General features: G+C 43.8%; 1 protein-coding gene across 5 annotated transcripts in view; it reads right to left on the bottom strand.

The window, feature by feature from the left end:
- WWOX (WW domain containing oxidoreductase) overlaps positions 1-24,785 on the bottom strand; it is an 897,467-nt gene that overhangs the window by 724,657 nt on the left and 148,025 nt on the right. The window contains exon 6 of one of the 5 annotated variants that reach the window (XR_012075807.1): positions 7,116-7,252. The exons of the other annotated variants lie outside the window; for them this stretch is intronic. The gene's annotated coding sequence lies outside the window, so the exon portion shown is untranslated. The remainder of the gene's footprint in view (positions 1-7,115; positions 7,253-24,785) is intronic. 5 annotated transcript variants of the gene reach the window in all.

Here is a 24,785-nt window from a genome sequence, read left to right as displayed (position 1 = left end):
CAGCCTCAAAACAACTTTCATCCAAAAGCCTTCCCCAACTCCTCCGTTCCGTGGAGGAGTTTGCTGCCCCTTCTTCAGGTGCCCCAGCTGCCTGGACTACAGAAGCCCCACCTTACCCATGGACTTGTCTCCTCCCAGGCCTCACTTCCAGATTCTAACTCCCTTGCAAGCAAGAAGCAAGTGTGTTTCACCTTTGTGTCCCCAATGCTCAGGAGAGCGCCGGGTCATAGCAAATGTTCAAGAAAGGCTTGTTAGAAACATGAACCATAAACAAGCAAAGAGACAAAGGGAAGGGCCAGCCAGAGGCACATCACAGAGCACATATGAGGACATGACTCTACAGCTTTAAAAGCAGCAAAGAGGGGCGGGTACAGGTCTGTGGTAGAGCGCATGCTTAGCACGGACAAAGTCCTGAGTTCAATTCCCAGCACTTTCGCTGAAAAAATAAAAATGAACAAAAGCAGCAAGGAAAAGTACTCCAGCCAGGAGCCTACCACCTGAGAGGGAATGCAGGGAAAAAAAAAGTGGGGGGGGAGGAATTACATCATCATCACCACCTGACAGGAATGGAATTTCACAGGTTACAAAGCAGCAGAGAAGGCAGTACAGGAATTTTTTTAAAGCCCCATTTTCCAGATTAGAAAACTGAGGTTCAGAAAGGTTAAACACCTTGTCCAAGGCTATACAGTGAAGAAGTGAAAGAGCTGGGAGTTGAAGCTAAACATTTAGGTCCCTGTGCCACCAAAAGTACTCAAGGCTGCACTTGGGGTCAGAGCTGTCCATTCAAGTCATACGGCCAGGGGAAACATGGGGAACATTTTAAGCAGAGGACAACTTGGATTTCTTGCCAAGATGCTACGTGTGTGACGAGAGAAGCACTCATCCTCACTGCGTGGGGGAGGGGTGGGAGGGGACACAGTCCTCCTGGAAAGGAATCTGACAGCACATGACAAGAGACCCTGTGATGCTCCAATCTCTGAACTAGCTCTTCCACTTCAGGGATTTAACCTAACAAAACCACGTTAACACACACACTGAAGGGTCAGCGCACAGATGGAGACATTGTTTAACAGCAGAAAAATTCACAACAACAAAAGTAGACACCTCCTAAATATTGAACAATATGTTGCTGGTTAAATAAACACAGATGCTCTCCACTGAACACTATGCTCCTGTGTACAGTGGAGTTTACTAGGAGAGTGCTAAAACCGGAGGAGGTACCTGGCTACAATGTTCCATGAAACACAAAGGATTCACATTTTTTTTAAATACAATCATGACTTCAACAACTTGTGGCATAGTCACACGATGGAATACCTTACAGCCAGGAAAACAAAGGATGTGTAACTGTACACAACATTAAGCATAAATCTCATAGGCATAATGTTGAAAGAAAGAAGCCAGACACACGTGGGCACCCACTGGATGATTCCACTGACAGAGGTGATTCTACTTACGTAAGATCCTAAACAAAACCAACCTTCGCTGTCCCATGTCAGGACAGTGGGGAGCCCTGGTGGGGTCTGGGGGATAATGACTGAACGAGGGCAGAAGGCCCGGGGCTTCAGAGTTAGGGTTTCTTTCTTGACCCAGGTACTGACTGCCTGGACGTGCCCAGTTTATTAACGCATCCGGCAGGAAGAATGTATTATGTCCACTTTCGAGCATGTGTGTTTCATCTTCAAAGAGCTTTAAAACCACAGTCACAATTCCACAAAAACAAGAAGCTGCTTTCTACTTCTCTATACTATCCAAATAACTCAATAATAAGCACTTTTATGGGGGAGGGAGGAAACAGTGCTTAAACAAAATACTTGGCAGGGTCACATGCGCATACCAACAGTGTTCAGAGACTTGGGGATGGGTGTGGGTGTGTTGGGGGGGTGGGTGTGTGGAGGTGTGTGTGTGTGTGTGTGTGTGTTACCAAGAGAAGCGTTCCCAGTCTGGAAGAAGGAGGTCCTTGTAAACCCCACAAGAGCAAAGTGAGTGCTTTCTCTCATTAACACGGCTATACCAACGAATCAGAGAGACAGATTTAAAATCTGGTGGGAATCAATAAAGAGACAATCAAGATCCATCACAGTAAGAAGTATGAAAACACATACAGCAAAATACTCTGCATAGGTAGTCTGGATGATTTGTATTTTCTTCTTCTTACCTGTATTTCTGTATTTTTTTTAAGTAATGGAAATGTCTGCATTATTTGTGCCCAAGTAACTCACTGGGAAATGGGGGTAACAGACACGTGACTCACGACAAGGATTAACAGGCAGGAAACCATGGACGCACACACTCAGGAACATAAGCATACTTAAAAGTGATTTTTCTCTTCTTCATCATATAATTACTTTAGTACTGCATACAATTTGCAAAGATGACTTTAAGAGTACAAGGTGAAAGATTTTTCTTCCAAAAAACAAGAGTTTCACTTCTCATGGGAACATTTATAATACTCCTTTCCCAGTGATTATAGGTACATAACAATTTTACATAAAGGTAAATCTTTTAAGGAAATCTCTACTTTTGCCCCGTGTTTAATGCTTTCTTACATAAGAAAACTTGCTTTTTATATAGCAGACAGAAGAAAAGGACATAAAATGGGTGACCAAGGAACAGAAAGAGACTGCCGTGGCGGCAGGATGGAGGGAGGGAGGGAGGGGTAGATGGATGGAATGATGGATGGGTGAGTGGGTAGATGGCTGGCTGGCTGTACTGGTAGGTGTGTGAGTGTGAAGGTAGATGGGTGGATGGAAAGATAGCTGGGTGGATGGCTAAAAACTAGAATAAACTGCCTAGAAATGGTCGAGATATCCAAATGAAAGAGAAGGTCTCTCTGTGACAGATGCCAACAAGAATTCCCATCCCATGCATGGACTGACTTCCCAGGGAGCCCCTAGCTGACCAGGAAAGTGGGAGGAAGTTGGGAGAAGAAACTGAAATGACTCAGTAAATAAGAGTAACGACTTTAAGGGGGAGGTGGCCACAGTGGTTGTGGTCAGGGACTGGCAGCAGCAGGAAGACGTATTCAAGGAGTCTTGTTCTAAGGACTCTTGCCTATATGTCCAACACTTTTTTCAAAGTGCTTTCCATTCTTTATCTGGCAAAGAAGATGAAGGTGGTGGATGGAATCAGGATTGCTAGTCTGCTGACCTCAAGATGCGAAGACTGCCCTTCACATCAGTGTGAACCCAAGGGCCTTAGAATGGGGAAAGAAGGCAGAATAGAGGATGAGAGACATGGCCACTTGGGAAGGACTTGGCCCAGTGCTGCTGGCTTACAGATGGAGGAAGGCGCCCAGAGTCAAGGAATGCAGACGCTCTCTGGGAGCTGGAAAAGACAAGGAACGGATTCTCCCCCAGTGCCTCCAGAGAGAAGACAGCCTGCCAACACCTTGATTTTCACCCAGTGAGATCTGTCTTGGACTTCTGACCTCCAGAAGGCAATAAATCTGTGTTGTTTTAAGTCATTAAGTTTGAGGTAATTTAGTACGGCAGTCATAGAAAACTAATACCCCCAGGCTACTTTTGAAAAATAATTTTTATTACATAAGCAGTATAGTTTCCCCTTTAAAGACATGTAAGCATTATGAACAAGGCTAAAGGCCCAAATGGCTCTCGGTCCTGGAACCTTTTCCCTACTCCCCACCCCCTACAGAGGTAATGCTACTAATATATGGATAATACATATAATATATATATTAGGTAATTATATAATAAACTATGTATAATAATATATAGTATATATACAATATAATTATATGTAATATATATTAAACTACTATGTAATATGCAGTTAATATATATTAATAATGTTAATAAATATATAAAATAACAATATTCTATGAAATAAGCAGTTTAATATGCTAAGATGATACATACAAAATAATACATAATATATATTATGCATATGTACATATATATATAATAAGCAGGAGACGTTCTAGGTCTCCTGGTCTGCATTTCCTCACATGTATGTGCCCAGGTCACACTGTCTGCTGACTCCTTCAGCAGTTTCGTCATGAAACAGTTAACACCTCACCAGGAAGGAAACCAGTTCACCAAGCCGGGTAACTACAGAGGGGCCTAGTGTCTGCTTGTGCTCCTGGGGGGAAGTGACAGTGTGAGCATCTTCCACATACCCTCTGTCTCCCTTCCAGTTATAAATCCTCCATTGTGGAGCCTGTGGTAGGAAGTGAGCTCTCCGAGTCTGAATCTGTTAAGCATCCATCGCTTGGAAGATCAAGAAAGGAATTTGTTTATACATGTAGGGCCTTGTATTACCAAAAACATTAGCGTAAGATGTACAGGGAGCTTGAGCAACAGCAGAACACCCCGTGCAGCCGTGAGCTGCCACCGAGAGGTGATGGACGTGCACAAAGCTCCCAGAAGTGCACACACCACACCCGCCCCTCCTGTTTTTTGACCCTCAGGTCCTCTGGTCTTTTTCACAAGTCTTATATCTGCTCCCCAAGTCCTCTGGAAGATGGCTTGCAAACCAGAGATTAGTTGATACTTTCAGAGCCCTAGGTCTTTGAAATCCTCCTGAAACCCCATTTACGCAGCTCACTTTCCACACTCAAAATCTGAGTGTCTGCTCTGATCCCATACCTGGCTCTTGTCCATAATGTCAGTGGGGAGCCCCTGCCCTTCAAGTTGGCTCCTGGTCTCCACTAGTGAGGTCTGTGACTCTCCAGAAGTTTAACTGGGTTCTCCCAGGGCTAAAACACTGGATAGGGGTGGGGGTACACACAGAGAGGGGTGCAGTAGCCTACAAGCCAGTGAGAAAAACTTCCATCTCCCCAGCCCTACCCTCACTAGTGGCAGCCAAGTTCTGGAGCAAGGACAAGGCATGTAAACCCTGATCCCAGAGAGATGCCAAAGGCACTAAGACGAGGCATGGCTTTCCCACCATGACCAGCACATGGCACGCAGCCGGACGTGCTGGAGGAGGGTCTGGCTGTGGCTGCCGCATCACAGTGACCGCTGGTGTTATTACAGACTCGGTTCCACTGATCAGCTGTGATGGAAAGCCCTTTTGATATATAGCCAAAGCCATCAATCTGGGGATCTGGCCTTGCTCTCAGACGTGAGAACAAATGAGCTCCACAAGGAATAAAATCAGCTTGTGTTTGTTATTCGGTGAAAAATTCATTTGTTTTGATCAACAAACACTGTATGTTCTAATGTGCATGAGTGCCAGTAAGTACAGGAGACAGATTTGTGCCACGTGGTGTGAGGCTGAGCCCAGGGGGACACTTCTCCGGAAAAGACAGAAACAACTAAAGTGTAGCTAAAGGAAATTCATGAGTAGAAGAAAACACATTCAGGGAATGTTCTTATGGAAAATGCTGTATTACTTTTGGATATGTGATCACACACACACGCACACACAAAACCACCAATCGGTTGATCACGGTGGGGTAAGAGAGTGGCTGGGGATAATGATAGTGATGGTGAAGACAGTGATGATGGAGGAAGAGGACTAAAGGAGGAAGACACAGGGAAAGTGACAACACCCAAGGCTCGCAGCTGTGACAGTTACCGAACGCCTACTGAGGCCAGTCTAAGCAACGCACACGTGTGACCTCACTTAATCCTTTCAACAATTCTACTGTGTGTCCAATTATTATCCTCACTTTAGAGAGGGGAACACTCAGACTGAGAAGAGTTATGCCGTGGTCCAAGGAGGGGAGCCCGGCTTCAGATCCCCGGCATCTGCCTGATTCCAGAGACAACGTTCATGACCACTGAGCAGACGCTGCTGGTGCCCCTTTCCTGTCATTCTCTCCATCCTCCTGGTTAACAGCACCCCAGTCTAGTTCTGAGGAGCCACGTACCTAGTTAAAAACAATCAGCTCTCCAGACTCCCTTGCAGCTATGGGTGGCCATGGGTTAAGGTCACAGCCAACAACAGGCCAGCATGTGCCTCTTGCCATCACCAGCCCCGTTCTTCTTGCTGGAGAAGCAAATGTGACACCTGGAGGCTGAGCAGCCACATGCTATAAATGGCGGAGGGGAGAGACCAGGCAGCCCTGGTTCTGATGGCATCAGGTAGTGAGCTCCCAAACTGAACGGCCTGCCTTTGAGTCTTCTTGCCATGAGAGAGAAATGAAGGACTGACTGGGAAAGCTGGGGTCCCACGCAAGCCCTTGTTGATGTAGGCACTGCAAAAAGGTGAATCCCAGTCAGCGCAGGACCCACAACACTCCCTTACTCCCACTGCTGTACAGCCCGGGTGTCACATGTCAGGTCTGGTTCTGGATCTGAAGCTGCAGGGTCACAGCACTTGACCAGAATCGGAATTTCACCATCTCAAATGGGTATTTTTTTTTAAGGTGCAAAAAACTGTAGGGCCTGTAATAGTAGAGACATCCAGGGAGTCTCTGTTCAGGAGAAAGAGCAGGGTAAGAAGAGCCAGAAAGCAAGCCATCAAGCCAACCTGCTCATGAAGAGGAACGCCGAGGGCGGGAACACGGGATCCCACCCGCCTTCATTCTGACCGTCTGGACTTGTATTGGGTTCTTACTGTTGCTGTAACAAATAACCACAAGCGTGGGGCTTCAAATAACACAAACTTATTCTCTCACAGCTCTGGAGGTCAGAAGTCCAAAATCAGTCTCACTGGGCTAAAAATCAAGGTGTCAGGGGTCTGGTTCCTTCTGGAAGGTCCAGGGAAGAATCTCTTCCCTGCCTCTTCCAGTTCCTGGAGGTTGGCTGTGTTCCCTGGCTCACGGCTGCATCACCTCTGCTCTCCCTGCTTCTATTACCAACCCGGCCACCACCTTCCACTTCTGTGTCAGATTTCCCTGTGTCTCCCTCCTATGAGAATACCTGTAAGAACACGCAGGGCTGACCTGGAGAGTCCAGGATAAAGTCCTCATCTCAGGATCCCCAACCTGACCACATCTACAAAGTCCTTTTGTGCCACTGAATGCCACATTCCCAGCTTCCGGGGATTAGGACCCAGCGATCTTCGGGGCCATTACTCAGCCCAGCACAGCCCTCCATTCATTTAACTGCTGGTGAGTTCACTGAACACCAGGCATCGTGCTAGAACGAAGGGACAGCAGTGAACCAGGACTGTAAAAAACACCTTTTCTGACAGACTCTGCTTACCTTCCTGGTGAGTCAGGTCCTAGAAAGTATTCTTAGCATATCAATCCCAATGAGAAAAAGAGAATGGTGCAGGATCAAAAGTTAAGGGTACTGGTGGGTTCTTGCACAGGTATTTCGGAGCGCTGTGACAGGAAACTCTGAAGAAGAAAGCAAAGAGGTTGGAAACGGTCATGAAAGAGACAACAACGGAAGCCTCGAATGAAGAGGAGGTGGGGCTCCCTGGGAACTGTGGGAAGAAGTGGGGTTTCCTGGAAATTGTGAGAAGTGGGGTCTCCTGGGAACTGTGGGACAAAGTGGGACTGACTGGGAATTGTGGGAGGAAGGAAGGTTCACATTTCTAGACTCTAATCTGCAGTAGGTAACTGTGACCTTCTGGTCACAGATGAAGCAAGCCCAACACACACAGCGAAACATCGTTACAAACGCAGCGAACAGCTGAGGCCACGCAGGGAGCCTGTCTTCAAAAGCGCCCAGATGGACTCGAGTGGAACTCTGGGGGTCTCCGTGGGGGGCACGAGGCAGGATTCTGAAGCTGCTGTTGCCACGAGGGAAAGAAAATCTTCAGCGGGACCCTGATCGCTTGACAAGCCAACACATAACCACCCAGGAGCCACACCATAGCCGGGCTCACCCTTTCAGAATCTTCTACCATAAAATGCGTAGAATATTATTATTCCATGATGCACCTCCCCAAATCCTTCCTACTTCACATTTTCCTTGTATCATTTGTTTCCTTTTTGAAAGAAGGAAGAAGAAAGAAGCCGTTCATTCATTATAAAAGCACCTGAGCTACAAAAAAAAATGTAAGTTCCTAAAAGGAAGACTAGGGCAGTGACACACAGATGCTTCTCCACACCATCCCTGTGGGTGGGTGTCTATAATATAAACACAGCTCAAATCAGTTTTGGGCCGTCCCGGCACAAGCAGACTGGCCACGTGAAGGACAGCTGGGTTCAGACCTGTTCCCAATCAAAGAAAAGTTATTCGTCCTGGTGGTCCAACCACTTAACTTAAACAAAAAGAACTGAGCCAACTTTCATCAATGAGCCTTTCTTCGAATCTAGGGGAATAAAAAGAAGAAGAAGAAGAAGAAGAAAATAAAAAATGAGAGTTGACTACTGGTTATGGTGATGTTTGGCCACAAGGTTAATAATGATGGGTTTCAGGTCACTGGCAATTTCTCATTTCAAACTGACTTGCACCATCGCCCCTCAAGGGCTGACTGTTTGATGTGGGCTGCAGGGCACCCACACTCCTTCTTGGACACCCAAGTGGCGGGTGAGTGACATTCTGCCATTATATCATTACCAAAAACGAGAGAGAGACACTTCATCCTTAAAATAAAAAAAGTGCTCATATGTTCAAGCTCCATCAAGAGCCAGAGACTTGTTCAGTCTCACAATGACTGAATTTGAATTAGTTAGTGACTTGTAATCGATTCAGGGGAGCCAGGCTCTTTCTTCCAAGGGAACTTAGGAGGTAAAAATTCTAAATATCCCTGCAGTCACTCAGAATACTCCACCGCTTTTCCCTCCATACCGTTGGGCACTTTTTCTCAGATGCTCATTTCACTTCTAAGTGGCCCAACCGGAGGTTACATGGCTTTTTCCTCCTAGTACTGACAGCAGGATGGAGGGACAGAAGAATGAATGATTAAAGCTGCTTAAAGTAGAAAGGGGAGCATTAGGGAGTGGTGGAGATGATGGAAAACTAGAAACCACATGCTTTTCTGATGCCTTTACTCAGCTCCAGCTAACTGCTGCCTCCTCGTCCAATTTTTAAACCTAATGGGAAAGCCAGATGCTTACGTGAAATCTCTCAATTTGTGTACATATCTCAACGACTCTTTTCAATCACTGTGTGAGCAAAACAAAACAGGCTGACTAGTAGGTGATGTCCACTGATGCAGAGGAACATCACAGAGTTTTCTCCTCTGGAAGTCACGTCCAAAGCCATGGCTGGTCCCTGGACTGGGCCGAGACAAAAGTGAAAAGGGGAGGCAAAGAGGTAGGAGGAAAGTCTGGGAGCTGCAGGCTGGTCTTAAGACTTTCATCAGTGATATATTTGCCTGTCAAATTTCATGACCCTGGGAGGATGATAAACACACTCAAAAACCTCATCTAATTTTAGAGCGAGTTACTTTGACGCATGAACCAACTTGTGGGCAGATCAGCCCCCACTCCGTGACCTAAGCGATGCCAAATACCCTCTGAAGGAGGGACACTGTGGGCTCTGTTCTCCCACCCTGCACCGCATTCGTCAGGTCAGGAGCTGTTTCTCACCCCTGCGTTCCCAAGGTGAGCCTTCAGTGGCAAGAGGCAGTCCTGATCTACACTGTTCCTTCCTGCATTCTAATTATAGGCAAAGAGCCCTGAGGTCTTGGAGGATTTGGTTTCTTAACCTGAGACTTGAATCTTCTTCCCACAATATTCTTGTCTTACGGGCTATGCCATGGGGCCCTGGGGAGACTTGCTCTGCCTGAGATAAACACAGTGCACTCCCACAGTCCTAATTCACAGAGATATATATATATTTTTTTCCTCCTCCCAAGTTTCACCAAAGGAAATCCTTCCCACAGTCAGTCTTCACTGGGCTGGAAGTCAAAACCAGGTTCACAAAAATCCAACAAAACACACAAGAAATTAAGTTTCCCTGATAACATAAAAGTACTGAAAAATAAAGAAAATCCTTGCTCACTGGAAAAGGAAATTGGCAGAATCCACAGTAATCTAACTGGACAAGGACCTGTCTGTGACCCCTACCACCACCCCACCATCCCAGGTCCAAGACGTTCATCAGTGATATATCAGTGATATATTTGCCTGTCAAATTTCATGACCCTGGGAGGATGATAAAAATTTTAAAAACCCTCTATTGAAACAGACTAATAAGATTTAATACCAAATATTACGTGTGAAGCTTGACTCTAAACTAACCGAAAACAAAAAGCTATGAAAGATATTTTAAAGATAACTGGGTAAATCTGGTTACAGACTATGCATTCTTTTATGTTAGTGAATTATTATCAATTTCATAGACATGATAATGTTGATAAAAATGACTATGTATAACAACGATTTTAGTTTTAGAAGTTGCTTGCCAAAGTACTTAAGGATAAAGTGTGTCAATGTCTGCAACTTACATATGTGGGTGGATGGACGGATGGGTGGATGGATGAGTGGATGGATGAGTGGGTGGATGGGTGGGATGGGTGGGTGGATAGGTGGATGGATGGGTGGGTGGGTGGGTTGATGGATGAACAGATGGACAGATGGTTGGACAAATGAACAAAACATGGTAAAATATCAGCAAATACTGAATCTAGGTGATCAGCGTATGGCTATTCACTGCACTATTAAAGTATTGTCTGAATTTTCTTTATGCTCGATAATTTTTGCAATAAAAAGAAACCTGTTATTTTCAGAATTTCAGTGTTTAAATTAATCTTTTAAAAATGCACATGCTTTTTAAATCACGTCTTATGAAGAAGTCCCATGTGGAAAGCGGGGGTAAAGTGAGAGTGCCTCCAGTTAATATTATAGAGAAGAGGGTCTGACTGCTGAGATCCCAGCCTGAGGGTCTTCACCAAGACATCTCGAGAACATTAAACCCGCCTTCAACTGATCGATGAGGAAACTGAGGTTCAGAGAGGCTCAGTGACTCCCCAACAATCACACAGCAAGTTAGCAGCTGATGCAGGGACCTGATGGACCCTCTCCACAGTGGGCTGGACCACTGAGTTGACTGGCCTTGCCTAATTCACAGCTGATTTTCAGGAGGGTAAAGGATGCCTTAGCAATGACGTTATCATTCATCCTTTGTTCCTCTGAAATGATTTTCTCAGAACCACATACTTAATATACACGTCCTCCTTTTTTCTATTCACCCAGTAAACTCTTTATCACATTTATTGTAAAGGGCATTGTCCTGGGCCCTTGGGGAAAAGGACAGGCCCACAGCTCTGGGCCCTGCCCTGGACACACTGACACCCTACAAGTTCTATGCTGGTGTAAAGGACAAATGCCTCAGAGCTGTTCCCAAAAGGGTCAACTTCTAAAAATGGTTTCCGATCATTATATCTCAGTGACAGGAGAAAAAATGTTATCTTGATAGTAAAGGATTTAAATTTATTGCATGGCTGAAAATGGTTAGTGAATTGAAATTATGAAGTAATGAATCATTTCCTGAAAAAGTTAAGCTGCTAGTCATGCCCCGGCACAAAGAACTATTTAGGGATGTCGAGAGAGAAAAAAAAAGAAAGAAAGTTAGGAAGCCTACCCAGGAAATTATCCCTAGGTGTTTACACTTTCTCGAAGATTCAATGACTTTTAAAAGAAAATTGAACAGACTTCATGACTACTATAGGAAAAAATTAAGCTGTCTCCTAATTTCTGCTCAGTTCTTCTGTTTCAAGCACTGTCCTTATAAGTATTGGAACCATCTGAATTTCACAGTTTGGCTCATAGGCAGCCCCTACATGTGACGCAATACTATGGCCGGGACTTTCACACCACCTCCTGGACTCTGGGAGATAGTTCCCACCAAATCTCGCCACACAGCAGTTGAGACAACTTGACCCTGATCTCAGCCCACGTTCTTAGATAGCAACACTGATGGCTCACTTACTGAGAAATGGGGTTTCCAGCCACCGCTCAACAGACGTGGAAGAAACTAGAGCAACACATAAACTGATGTTGCGTGCTGGTCTCTACTTTCAGGCCCAGTTCTTCTTTCTTCTTGGTTGTGTTTCCTAAGAAATGTGGGCAATTGGGGTTCCCTACATTCACGCCATCAAGGTCGTGTCAAGTGGTCGAGGTCACCTAAGGCTCTGGGGCTGAGAAGGTGCCAGGCCCCCGCCCCGGTGGGGGGAGCACTCACTCCTGGGATTACAGGACGAGAAGGCAGCCTGCACGATCCAGCAGCTGTGCCACGTGGTGTCACCGACTGAGCTTCACTTGGGCGACCAAAATCCTCCGAGCAAGAGCCTTCTTTGCTCAGGCATTTCCACGGCCTCAAATGGAAATCACTTCTTAACAGGGTTCTACAAACGACAGGCTGAAGGTGCTTCTTCCAGATTCTCTGCCCACAGTCATGTGGAGTGCTGCTGGAAGGCTCCCCACTCAATGCCATAATTACTAGAATATGGAAAAACCCCAGAAATACAGGGGCCGTGGAACGGGGTTGAGGGGCTGAGGGCAACTGCTGAACTGTGCAAAGATCAAAGCCGTGCAGAAACCACCCCCGGGTTTACACAGCTGCACACTCCGTGCGAGAGCTTTAAAACAAACAGGACTGGGATGGGAGGGAAGGTCTTGTGATGGGGACTGTGTGGGTGTCAAGGACTCCCCAGGACATCAAATGCACCAGGAGGCCAGAGAGCCACCTCGCTCCAGGCATAGAAAAAGAAGCTTGTCATCTTTTCCATCCAGGCCATATTTCGATCGGGTCAGAAGATTTCACCAATTCAGCCTTCTAAAACATACTCACAAAGACAGATGAGAACTGTTAGCAAATATGCAAAAAAAGTTCTCAAGTTGAATCAACACCAGCACCGTCACCATCACCAACAACAACAAAAAAGGAACTGGTCAGATCTTAATAACCTGGGGCTGAGAAACTCCCTGCTCCAGCTCATCTTGTTTAGTTGCTGTGTACAACATCGGAATGAGACCCAGAGCTCTTAAAACTCCTTTAGGTGCATAAATTCCTAAACTAAATAATAACAAAGCCATATGTTACCATATTTTAAGATATGAACTGCTGTACACCACACAAGCACAACAGCGGGGCCCGGCTATCACCTGGATGCTCTAGAAACAAAATCATCTTATAAGCCTTGCAAATGCTGGTTTTTATTTTTTTATTTTTTTTATTTTTTTGGCATTACAAAACTTTCATATTTCCCCTGTGTGCAGAGGTATAATTTCTTTACAGGGTCGTTCTCCATGTCTTCAACTTGATATACATGTAATATTAGGAAATGAAAATAATATATATATGCGAATTCCTCATTCCGTGTATTAGAAAACAATATGTTTTGCTCATTAAAGGCGCCAATATAAATGCTATAAACCATGAAATTACCTTTGAGCCTTTCCTGAAATAACCAGTTCACAAACAAATGATCCATGCAAAAAAGGCAAGGGGAGATTACAATAATAAGACTAAGTTACATTTTCATTTCGGGATTTTTTTTTAATGTAGAAAAGTACTATTACCGCAAAACCAACAACTGCGGCAGGTACATCCAATTTATACAGGAAGCAGAACAATACAGGTAGACTGAACAAAAGAAGTTCAAAGCAGGGCTTTTCATGTTTTCGAAATCTAATGCAGAACTTGTATTTACAACAAATTATCTCAATAAGCGAATTTTCCTTCAGGTTTTCTTACTTCAGAGGAGTTGCTATAAAAGCAATGATGGCAAATGCATTTTACTAAATAACTTCGATGTTTTTCAAACTTAGAAAGTGAGACTCGTCCCTACTGATGACCAAGAGCTGTGGACAGCAGAAATCTTATCCCATGAGTCAATATTCTCGAGCTGCAACTAGCAGAACCCTAAATTCCGTGTGATTAACAAACAAGCGCCACCCACATCATCTGAGACGTGACTGAAAATGCAGATTCCTGGGCCCTACTCCAGGGTTCCTGAACCAGAAACTCTGCAGGCGAAGCCCAGGGAGGTGTGTTCCAACAGGCCTCCGGGGAACCCTGGTGTGTGTTCAGGTTTGAGAACCAGGGCCTTGGTCTGATAATGTCGCTCACCAAAGGTGAAGATGACAAAGCTGTCTCCTCTGAGACCCCACACAGAAGCTCCAGTGGTGCCTCCTTTCTGCTCCTCCCTATCCAGGAAGGGACATCCGAGCCAGCTGATCTGCACACTTCCATCTAGATTAACCCTTGCCACCCTCTCCAGGCCATCCTTTCTCATCTGTAAAACTGTGGCAGGTATGTCTTAAATCGAGACATGAGAGCCCTGAATTTCCTCCAGCTTCCTCCCACCAGCCCTGCAGGGGCCCCAAGGACACTATGAAACAAGCCAGGATGAGAGGATCCTGGACAGGGGATGGCCCACACTTCTGACAAGGCCTCCCAGGGATCCTAGGACCTTCCTGCGTGAACCCCCGGTAGAAAGCCATGAGTCTGCTTTGGGCCAGTCCTGTACAACTCATTCACTCACTCATTCGTTCATTTAATTAGTGAGTCACTCACAATCACGGGACCCTAATCAAGCTCGCTCTTCCTTCCTTCCTGCCTTCCTTCATTTCTCTCTCTCTCTCTCACTCTCACTCTCTCTCTTTTTTGCTTGCTCCATGCCTGGAACACAAAGCTGTATTAGACTATCCCAACTTTCCCGTCTCGTGGGGGACACACACAAACGAATATATGATTATAATACACTGAGTTAAGTGCAAAATGGAAGTCCACATGAGGATCATAAAGAATGGATGACTGGGGGACGATATTCTTCCTGGGAGAGAGTCGGTCACACACACACATACCAGAACTGAACCTTACAGAAGGAGGAGAAGCCCACAAGGTTGAGGAGGAGGAGATGGGTGGGTTCTGCAGGGGCAGCCCATGAACAACAACACGGAGGAGCAGATGCGGCTTCCCAGGTGCGAGCTCTTTAAGGCAAGAAGTCTGCCTCAGTATCTGTACCCCCAACCCCCAGGGCCTGGCCCAGACATGCTGAGTGAAGTCACGGGACAAGCCATAGGGAGTTCGTTGGAGGATGTCACTCATGGGGCAAGAAGAACACATCAGGGTTCAGGGGGGAGATCCCGACAAGGGGGAGGGAGCCGACCCACCCAGGCATCCGCAGCAGAGGAACGGTGGGGGCGGGGGGCAAAAGGAAGGAGGACAGGACCGAGTGAGGAACCAAGCTGCCTAAATGGGAAAGGACCCTGAAAAAGCCCGTGAAGCCCCTTCTAAGGGGTATGCAGGAAAAACTAGGCTCTCTCCTGCTGGGATAAGATCCTGTCAGAAATGGCCAGACCAGGCTGGAGCAGGGGATCCCCAGTTAAAGGCCTCCGCTCTGTGACCTGCGTAGCTCTCCCCCAGCCTGGGAGAGGGAAGAGCATCCTACCGGCCCAGCTGTGTTTAGAGGAGGGGGGCTGCTGCCTTCGAGACCGTAGAACCACTGTAAGCAAGAGGAAGAGACGAAGGAGGCAAGAGGGGACACACAGCCCAGCAAAACCAAGCTGGGACAGGAGATACAGAAGACAAAAGGGGACCATTTCTTGAGATTCCTGTTTCTAAAGAAGCCTGAACTCAATTATAGGAGTAACATGAGAGGGAGCCAAGGTAAGGCGTCTTTACTGCCTGCTCAGTATCACCAGACAGTGACTTGCTAGTGTCCTCCTTCTTAATCTTAGCACTGGCACTAGGAGGCAGGCACAAGATCCCCATTTTCCTGCTGAGGTAATGAGTGGCTCAGAGAGGTGAGGTCACTTGCCTGAAGTCACACAGCTAGTAAGTGGGGGAAGCAAAGTTTATGCTCGGCTCTGACTCCAAAGTCCAGGCTGCGCCAGGCTTAAGTCAGACAGAAGAAAGGCTTAGATAACTGCAGGCTGAAGTGGCCGGCAGGCCAGGCCAGGCCAGAAGCAGGGGACCAACAAGAAATGGCGAGTTTACCAGAGTATGCCCAAAGGTAGGGGTGGGGAGGGCGTCTTCATGAAACCCTAGAATTTCCTAACGTCTTGGCAGAAAACCTCTGGCCTGCATCACTGGTGTGAAGATTCGAATTGGAATCCTTACCATTCTAACCCATCCTGGGAAACCTCACCAAGTATTTTGACAAAGTGCACATTCAGTTCTGCAACTGAGATCTGTCTGAATCCATCTGGCTCTTCTGCGAATCCCTCCAATACTTTAGGGGTAAGGATGGTGCACTTAAATTTAATGGAATTTCCTGCCATATTATGCAGAGCCAGAATTGCTCCATCCCGTAAATAAATTTGGGAAGAACTTTTTGTCTTCCTTCATTTAATAGACACAGAACATAATCTTTTAAGTAAATCCTAATTTAAAGGATCCTCGGTCCAAAAGATAATTATTTGGACCACAGAAACAACCACGTGTGGGTGTGATACGGATTGCATGCAGAGCTATAAAAGAAAAAAAAAACTTGGCTGTGTCATTTTCGTAAAATTGCTGTGTTGTTGCCATTTTTATTGGGTTAATTAAAAGACCATAAAAATCAATTCAAACATGTTTGGAGACAGATTTCCAAATTTTACAAACTGTGCTCAGTTGTCGTGCTAAAGATAAGAAAATGACAGACATCTCTGTACGCAGGGTTATTGGGGCAGTTTCTTTCTTTCTTTTCTTTCTCTCTCTCTCTCTTTCTCTCCCTCTTTCTGTCTTTCTCTCTCTCGAGCTCTCTTTCTTTAATCCATCCTTCCATCCATCCATCCACCCACTCATCCATCCTTTCAACCAACCAAAATCCCCTACTGTGGGCCAAGCGTTAAGAACAGGAGTAGCCCCTGTTCTCAGGGCACTGTCGTTCTGGTATAAGACAAAAACTGAAGGATATCATTTAGATCAAGGGCAACAAACTTTTTCTGTAAGGGACCAGATAGTAAATCTTTCCAGCTTTGTGTGCCACGTCTCTGCTGCAGTTACTGAACCCTGCCCCCTGACAGATGAAGCAGACACAGAGAACACATACCAGATGAGTGTGACGTGTTCCAATAAAGCCTTACTTATGGATATTATCATGTGAATTTCATATATTTTCATGTGTCATAAAATATTCCTTTTTTTTTATTCTTTTTTCAAACATTTAAAAAATGTAAAAGCCATCCTCAGGCCATACAAAACCCGGGGGTTCTTGGACCCTGATTTACACTGTTACACAGGGAAAGATGACATGGTACAGTTGACCCAATATCCCAAAAGAAGATGGTACAATTGTCAGCTGGTATGTCCAGGGGCCACCGGACTCCTATGTCTAACCCAGCAGACACGGCAGGGGCAGAAAGGAGGCCCCCTTCCCCCAGCTGTTGGCCATCAGAGATGGCTGCTCATCTCAGAGATGGCTGCTTGCCAAGGTCTACGCAGTGGTCTTTGGTGACTCGCCCTGCTCCCTGGTGGCCTTGGCAAAGGGCTCCAAACTTGATAAAGTGCTAATTTTGCTTTTTACGGCTGTTGTGTAACTTGGATAAAAAGCCAAGCCAATTCGTTCTGAAAATCTGAAGAAATGTTAGCTCGTGGATTGAAACCGGGGGGATCCCAGTTACTACCAGACGGCAATTTCCACGGTCAACTTCTGAAACTATCCAAACGTGGTCTCTGACAGAAATGATCAGAGACCCCTGTGTAATTCCCTGGGTCCTTGTCCTGCCTCGATGGCCGAACCTCAGTCACCAGCCAGCCCAGTTCTAACGACAGAAAAACGGCGCAGTTCACGCAAGTGGCCTTCGGTGGGCAAACGTTCAAGCACATTAAGGTCTTAATATAATTATAATTATAGAACATGTTCAACCAATTAACCACAAATATGCTGTTTATCTGAAAGGCTGCCAACACGGGGAACTGCAGTCAAAATAACATTAGGCTGTGGTCCTTGAGCAAAGAATACACACTGAATCAAAAGACAGATCAGAAGGAAAGGGCCAAAATAAATATTTTATCTGATATTTTATGAATATTTCCTCAAATGCCAGATTAAAATATGTCATCTCAACTTCCCATATATTTACTTGATGAAATCAGATTAAGTGAGTTCATGACACTGTTGAAAAACATCATAAACCAGAGAGAGAGAGAGAGAGAAAGTATATTTTGTAAATCTTGGCAGTCAGGCTCTCCTAACGTTCGCCCGAGTATAATGTAAATAAGAAATAGCAATTGGAAGAAGTCATATTTTTTAAGGCATTTAGAAACTTCTCATTACCTCTTATATCTTCCTTAGTTACAGCCTGTAGGACTTTAAGGAAAATTAAACTCTGCCTTAGCAACTAAATACCATAAGCCTTCTCATAACTTTCCTCTAAGAATTTAAAAAAAAAAAAGAACCTGGTTGTACAATCTGTCTATACACAATTTGTACTGCTGTAAAAGCATATTTTGAAAAGTGCTCCCTAAATAATTAAGCTATTCCTTTTACCATACTTCCTATATTACAGGAGTCATTTTCCCACCAAGAATCAATAAGTCATTCCTCACGTCAGTCATTTTTCTCCATTTAACGGAACAGACTAAAGTCCGACACTGCAAGTTACATTACCTTTGAATTATGTGGGTAATTTAAAATTCAAAGTACTACACTAAGGAGCTTTCTAGACTGACCACTCTACACTCTGTTCATAAATACGGTCCCTTGCAGACCCTTCTGACAGATTTACCGAACAACAGGAGTTTGAAACCGTTGAGACCAGGGGCCCCGCAGGAAAGCTGTTCTCTCTAACAATGCCACAAGAACAATTCTCCTTTCAGAGGCAACACAAAGCCAAGCGTCATACATCATTCACCAGGAAATGTCTCTATGTTTTTAGATTAATGGTAAAGCCATTCTGAAGCATCTTTGCCTTAATTACAAATAAACACGTGGGCAGATATTGACGTGTTGGCTCAGAGAGCCCTCGAAGTAAAAGCTCCAGGAGGATTTTTGTTTGACCAGACCCAAGCCCTCTGATAAAATTGCCAATGTAAAAACCCCAACAGGTATGTATGAAGGAGGCTGTTTCTCTTCAAACACATCACAGGGAGAGAAAAAAAAGAAATACAGAGAGATATACAAATGAAGGTGTGTTTAAGCACACATCTGCAACAATTACATTGTAAAGAATTAATAAAAGTGGCTGTGTATTCCTTTACCTGAATTCATGGGTTGAAATGCTTCCAAATATCAACAAAATACAGTGACCTCGTTCTTCAGGAAAATAAGAATAAAAATAACTACTAAAAATGCCAACAAATAGTCTTAAATTTGTGACAAACTGACTCACGCCGTAGTCCGGTAAACTTGAAATAAAACACCTGTCAAGTAAACAGCATTTCTCTCAGTGGCCCATATTATTTCATTCAGTATCTCCCCAAAATAACCAGCCCCTCCTAAGAAGTAGGAAAGAAAATGAGACTTAGGAGTACTGTCTTCTCAAATACCGGTTATTTAGGAAACAAAGTAGTCAGTTTGACTTTATACCTGAGGTGTACGTGTAGGTAAGGACTGAATCTCCTCTGCCTCCCTCTGCCCATGACACCTCAGTTACTGGCACCATAATTCTGCTTGTCACCTGTCACTGGGACAAAGGAACCCATTCTTTGGGAAAGTACTGCCCTGGAACTCTAAGGTAGAAGCTTTCTCAGACCAAATCTTTGTAAGAGCTGGAGGAAGCCCTGTTCCTTCCCACTGCCCTGGAGACTAATAGTCCTTTTTTTAATCTTTTTTCTCTTTAGTGAGTAATTCTGATAACTGTACTCTTTCCTAATGTGGAACAACCTGGGGCTGCTGGAGCCTTACCGAGTCACTCAAGGACATGCCTTTCTTGGGTCTTCAAAAATCAACTCTACTTTAGGTTTTATTCTTGACAACTGAGCATTCCCAAGACAAGTCACTGAAAAACGCCTTAAAAATCACTAGCTCTCATTTATTCAACTTTCACATCAGCGCATCCAGGAGCGCGGGAAGCAGCAGACTGGCAGGGCTGAGTGGCTAGCGCCATGGACAGCTTCCCTTCCCAGCGGTCCACGATCCCAGCCAGACTGCAGCCGGAGCCGTCCTCCCACTGCATCTCAGCCCGGCACCCAGACCAGAGGCCCAGATGCCTTATGTTAACTGAGAATCTGGGAAAACCAGAACCTTCCCAACAGGAGTTAGTTTTGCACGGCAACACTTAACAATCGCAAATTGTGAGACCCTAAGGAATTTTTTTTTTTTTTGCTTCCTACCACCAGGATTTTTTTTTTTCTTTCTAAACTTTGTTCAGATTTCTTCTCGCTTGCAAAATGGAGCAACCCCCCACCCAGCTGATGGATGCTGGCTAGTAAATTACTGTATCTGAGTAATGGTACATTGATATGGCCCATAAATTATGATCCAACATGGTTAGTTCAAGTAAAAGGAAATTTTATTTAAGGGAATTGATATTCTGGGAATGGGCTCTCTCCAAAGGATAGCTATCCAGGGAAGTAAAACTTTTAAATATAAAAGGAGATGGCTGCAAATGTATCAGTCTCCCCTAGGATACAAAGGGTCAGTATAATTGTTTTGGTAATATCTTGTGGAAGTATGCATTACTAATGAAAGATGGACAAGAAATGTATTCTCCTTTGGGAAAAAAAAATACTGCACTATGAACAGGCTTATTCTTTCCAAACTGCATTTTATTAAAACGACAAACCACAACCACATCACAACAAAAATCAGACCAACCTAGATCAAGTTGCGAGAAACAGAGCTAAGGTTATTTTATTGCCACAGGCACTGGCCCTCCTCAGCAGAGCCTCTCAAACCCTTAAACATTTCCCTGAGTCATTTGTCCCATCACTCAGTAATGAATTTCATATATGTATGTGCTGCCTGGAAAAAAAAATGTAAACTCATAAATAATTCAATACACTGTCTCCTGCCAACTGACCATATATTGTTCATGTTTCACCTGCCATATTAAATAAAAATTTTAAAGTATTTCCTTTTTTTTTAAATGAAAAAACCCAGGCTGTATTTGGAGGTGACCATACAAAGTCAAAACTTACTGCTTAAATTGCGCAGTTAAAACATATTCACTAGGAGTGACTTACATTGGGGGCGGGTAAAGTTGCTTAAATCTTAGAGAGATGTTTTCTTAAACAGTGTCTCTAAAACTGCATCACTATAAAAATCTCGATTGGATAATATAATGAAAATTAAAGAAAGAGCTTCCATTCAAACTTAGGAAAAATAAGCTATTCTAGTTTCTTTGGACTTTTTCAAAATATGCCATCACTATCACACTTCTTTTCATGTCTTTGTGGATAATTATTATTCAGTTAATCATAAAAACAAATATTAGAAGCCTAGTTTGATGAAATTATCAAGAACAGTCCAACCTTTTTGTTCAATGATTTAACATGGTAAGTAAAATCAGAGGAGATGGCCCCCTTGGCCTGACTCTGCCTCGCCCCCTGTATTTTGATTGAACCAGCCCTTCATTAAGCCAGTGTAAAAAAGAACACACTGAGAACGCTTACAATGCTTTAGACACCAAACAGAGAAAGAGCCATAATCCTCTGACATCTAAGAGCGGACAGCACATGCTGTTGTTGGCTTTGATGGTAATGACACAGTTCCTTTTGAACAAAGCACCTCTCTAGACCAGTGGCGGGTCAAAGTTACAGACACTACTGGTGACCCTAGAAGGGAGAATTTTCTATTAGCCAAGACTCAGAGGACTCAAAACAGCTTGATGCCTGTTTAGAGGTCAGGCTCTATCCACTTGACCTAAGAGTTCATTTCAGTAGACATCAAGATTTAAGGAGAGTCACAGAATGCTTAGGCAATTAGAAATTCAGTTTCCAAAAAAAAAAAAAACGAAGAAAACAGAAAGACTAAACTATATGAAGCATCAAGACACATTCACCAAAGTGAAAAGAAATTTGATTTATTTTATTTTCCTTATGGAGTCCCATCAACAATTCTTACAGGTTTTCAAAAGTTCATGCTGTTTTTCTGAATGCCAAGGTCAGGCCCGCCATGTCAGAGCCACCATGTACATTATCAAATGGCTGATTCTGGACAACAAAGTGACCCCAGCAGGACACGGGCATGAGCACATGAATGTCCAGCATGACAGGGAGCTGTAAGATAAAATAAGCTTTCTAAGTTAAAAAAAAAAAAAGTAAGGAAATTATAAAATGTATTCAAAAATCTGAGGCAGATTTTTTTAAATAAAGGAGAAATTTAACTATTAATATTGAGTGGTTATGAAACTTAGAATAACAATACCAACAGCTTAAACTTTTCTATAACACTCCATAGCTAAGTTTGTGATGGTCTAATTGGTATGGAGAACATAATTAATAAGAAGCTGTTTACTGACTCATTTTTTGGTTTTGTTTTGCTGTTTCCTTTCAGTTTCAAAAGTCTGCCCCAATGTATTGCTTATAAATCATACCAAAAATGCATCAGTCTAAAAAAAAATTATGTTTCTTTTTAGGGGAGAAGAAAAGGATCAAGTTCTGCAGTCCAACTTTCACATTTTACTTAATTACAAACGAAGACATAATGCATTATTTTTCTATATCCACAAGAGACAGGCAGACTGTAATGTTTATTGCATGTTAAGTTTTCACTGGATCACAATATTATTAAGCTTTAAATCAGAGGGTTGGTTCCTTCAGCTAGGTCTAACAATACTAGCAAGTAAAAGGAAAAAAAAAAAAAGAACACCTCATCTGGGGCTGTAATATTTGCTGAAAAAAATCTACTTCAAAACATTAATCAAATTTTTCGCCTACTGGGCAACCATATGGTATAGCAGCATGTGAATCTCACAAACTTGCTGATCTCCTGTAACTGGGTACAATTAATTACGCTGGCTGCATCCATCTCTTGGATTTTCGCCTTGTGAAAAAAAAAAAGTATTTATTGCAACAGCTTTTACAAAACAAGGGAAGGAAAATCACAATTGATTAATGAGCTGAATGGAAACATTTCCGTTAGCAGATTTTTTTAAATGGATAAGGATTAATACCATGGATGGAAAGGAACACAGGTCGAAATCTCCTTGGACTTTCTGGACCCCCCAAAAAGGTGGCAGGAGAGTGGGGAGTGGAGGTGCCGGGAGCATCAATGCATAATTCACCAGCCAGCTTTAGATCGCAGGTAATAAAGCCTTAAACTGGGGAAGTAATAAAGAGGTTGGCTTTACAAGATACTATCCTGGGATACAAAACGCTCGTTCTTTGATTTGAAAACACAGATATTAAATACTCAGTGGGAGAGAAACATTACAGGCCTGACAAAGAACAGAAAGGAAAGTGGCTCTTAGAAGGAAGCAATCGACTTTGTCCTTAGCTATTTAGGCACCAACACTGCTGTACATATGGTCCAAGTATTGTTTAAAGACCTCTTCATAAAAACAAGCATCTGAGACTAAGTCAGGATGGTAGCGCTGTCCTCACCTGCTGGCTGAAGGTACGAACAATGCACAAGGACAGCATCTTTCCCACTAGCATCCAGCCCACAAACATGTCCCTTTTCCTAAGATTCAGCACACTTTCTGGTGCTAAACCAACACTCCTGCCTTCTGGGAGCTGGTTTCTTCGTATGTCCTGGGGTCAGAGTCTTTCCCTCAATGGGGAGTCACAGACCCAGGGCTGGAGGTCTTAAGAGACAGGCAGAAGCGGTTGCCCTTTGCCCCTTTTCAGAACTGCCCTCAGGGCTGAAGAGACCACCCAAGCTAGCCAAGCATTAATGACATCATCTTCTCAGGCATCCTGATTTCAGAAAGCTCAGCTTCCCTTTCTCTGAACCGACCCCAAAAGAGACTGGTCCCAATATTTGCCATTCATGAAAGATTTATCTCGAGAAAACAGGCCAAATATTAAACATAAGTGAAAAAAATATATATTGGAGGTTGGTATAGCTTAGTGGTAGAGCTCATGCTTAGCATGCACAAGGTCCTGGGTTCAATCTCCAGCACTGCCATAAAGGAAAAAAAAATACACACGCATATATATATATATATATATATATATACACTTTCTCTTTACTGTGCCTACTACAGTTAAACCTTTACCAGAAAATTCTGCAAAGGGCTTTGTTAAAGAGAATTTACTATTATTTTATTAATGTCCACATGGTGTGTGTGGCTGATATGATGATTTCTCTGCCAGTCTTGTTAGTTTTGTGGAAATATGCATAAAATCGTCTGCAATCGTCTGACAAACAAGAACACCCAGGAAAAGAGAAATAAATTTTTATAAAACAAAGGGTTAGTAAGTGATATTTTAAATGACAGCATCTCATCTCAAACAGCTCATTCCTTTGTTGACATCACCACACAGGCAGACCTCATATTGTGCTTTCCTTTACTACACTTCACAGATGTTGGGTTTGTTTTACATACACACACACACACACACGCACGCACGCACGCGTACGTACGTACATACATACATACATATACAAATTGAAGGTTTGTGGCCACCCTGCATCGAGCAAGACCACGGACACCATTTTCCCAACAGCATTTGCTCACTTCATATCTCTGGTCACATTTTTTTTTAATTCTCATAATATTTCAGCCTTTTTCATTATTACTGTATTTCTTACGGTGGCCTGTGATCAGTGTTCTTTGATGTTACTACTACAACTAGCTGAAGGCTCAGATGATGGTTAGCATTTTTTAGCAATAAAGCATTTTTTAATGAAGGGATGTATTTTTTTTTTTAGAGATAATGCTTTTGCACACTTAGCAGATTACAGAATAAACACAACTTTTACCTGCACTGGGAAACCAAAAGAATTCGGGTTGCTCACTTTATTGTGATATCAGCTTTATCGTGTTGGTCTGGAACTGAATCCACAATATCTCTAAGGTGTGCCTGGAGAGCTTAGAGCTTGGAGATTTTGAAGTAAAGGAGGAAAAAAAATGTGCATTGCAAACTAGCAAGCAGATCTAGGTGGGTAAGAGATTCGGAAGGCCACCACTTAGGATGTTGCAAGGATAATTT

This window comes from Vicugna pacos, chromosome 9, assembly GCF_048564905.1.
Source record: "Vicugna pacos chromosome 9, VicPac4, whole genome shotgun sequence".
In the NCBI taxonomy this organism is placed as follows: domain Eukaryota; kingdom Metazoa; phylum Chordata; class Mammalia; order Artiodactyla; family Camelidae; genus Vicugna; species Vicugna pacos.
Note: the sequence above shows the minus strand (reverse complement) of the source record. Positions and strands in the feature narration are given on the sequence as shown.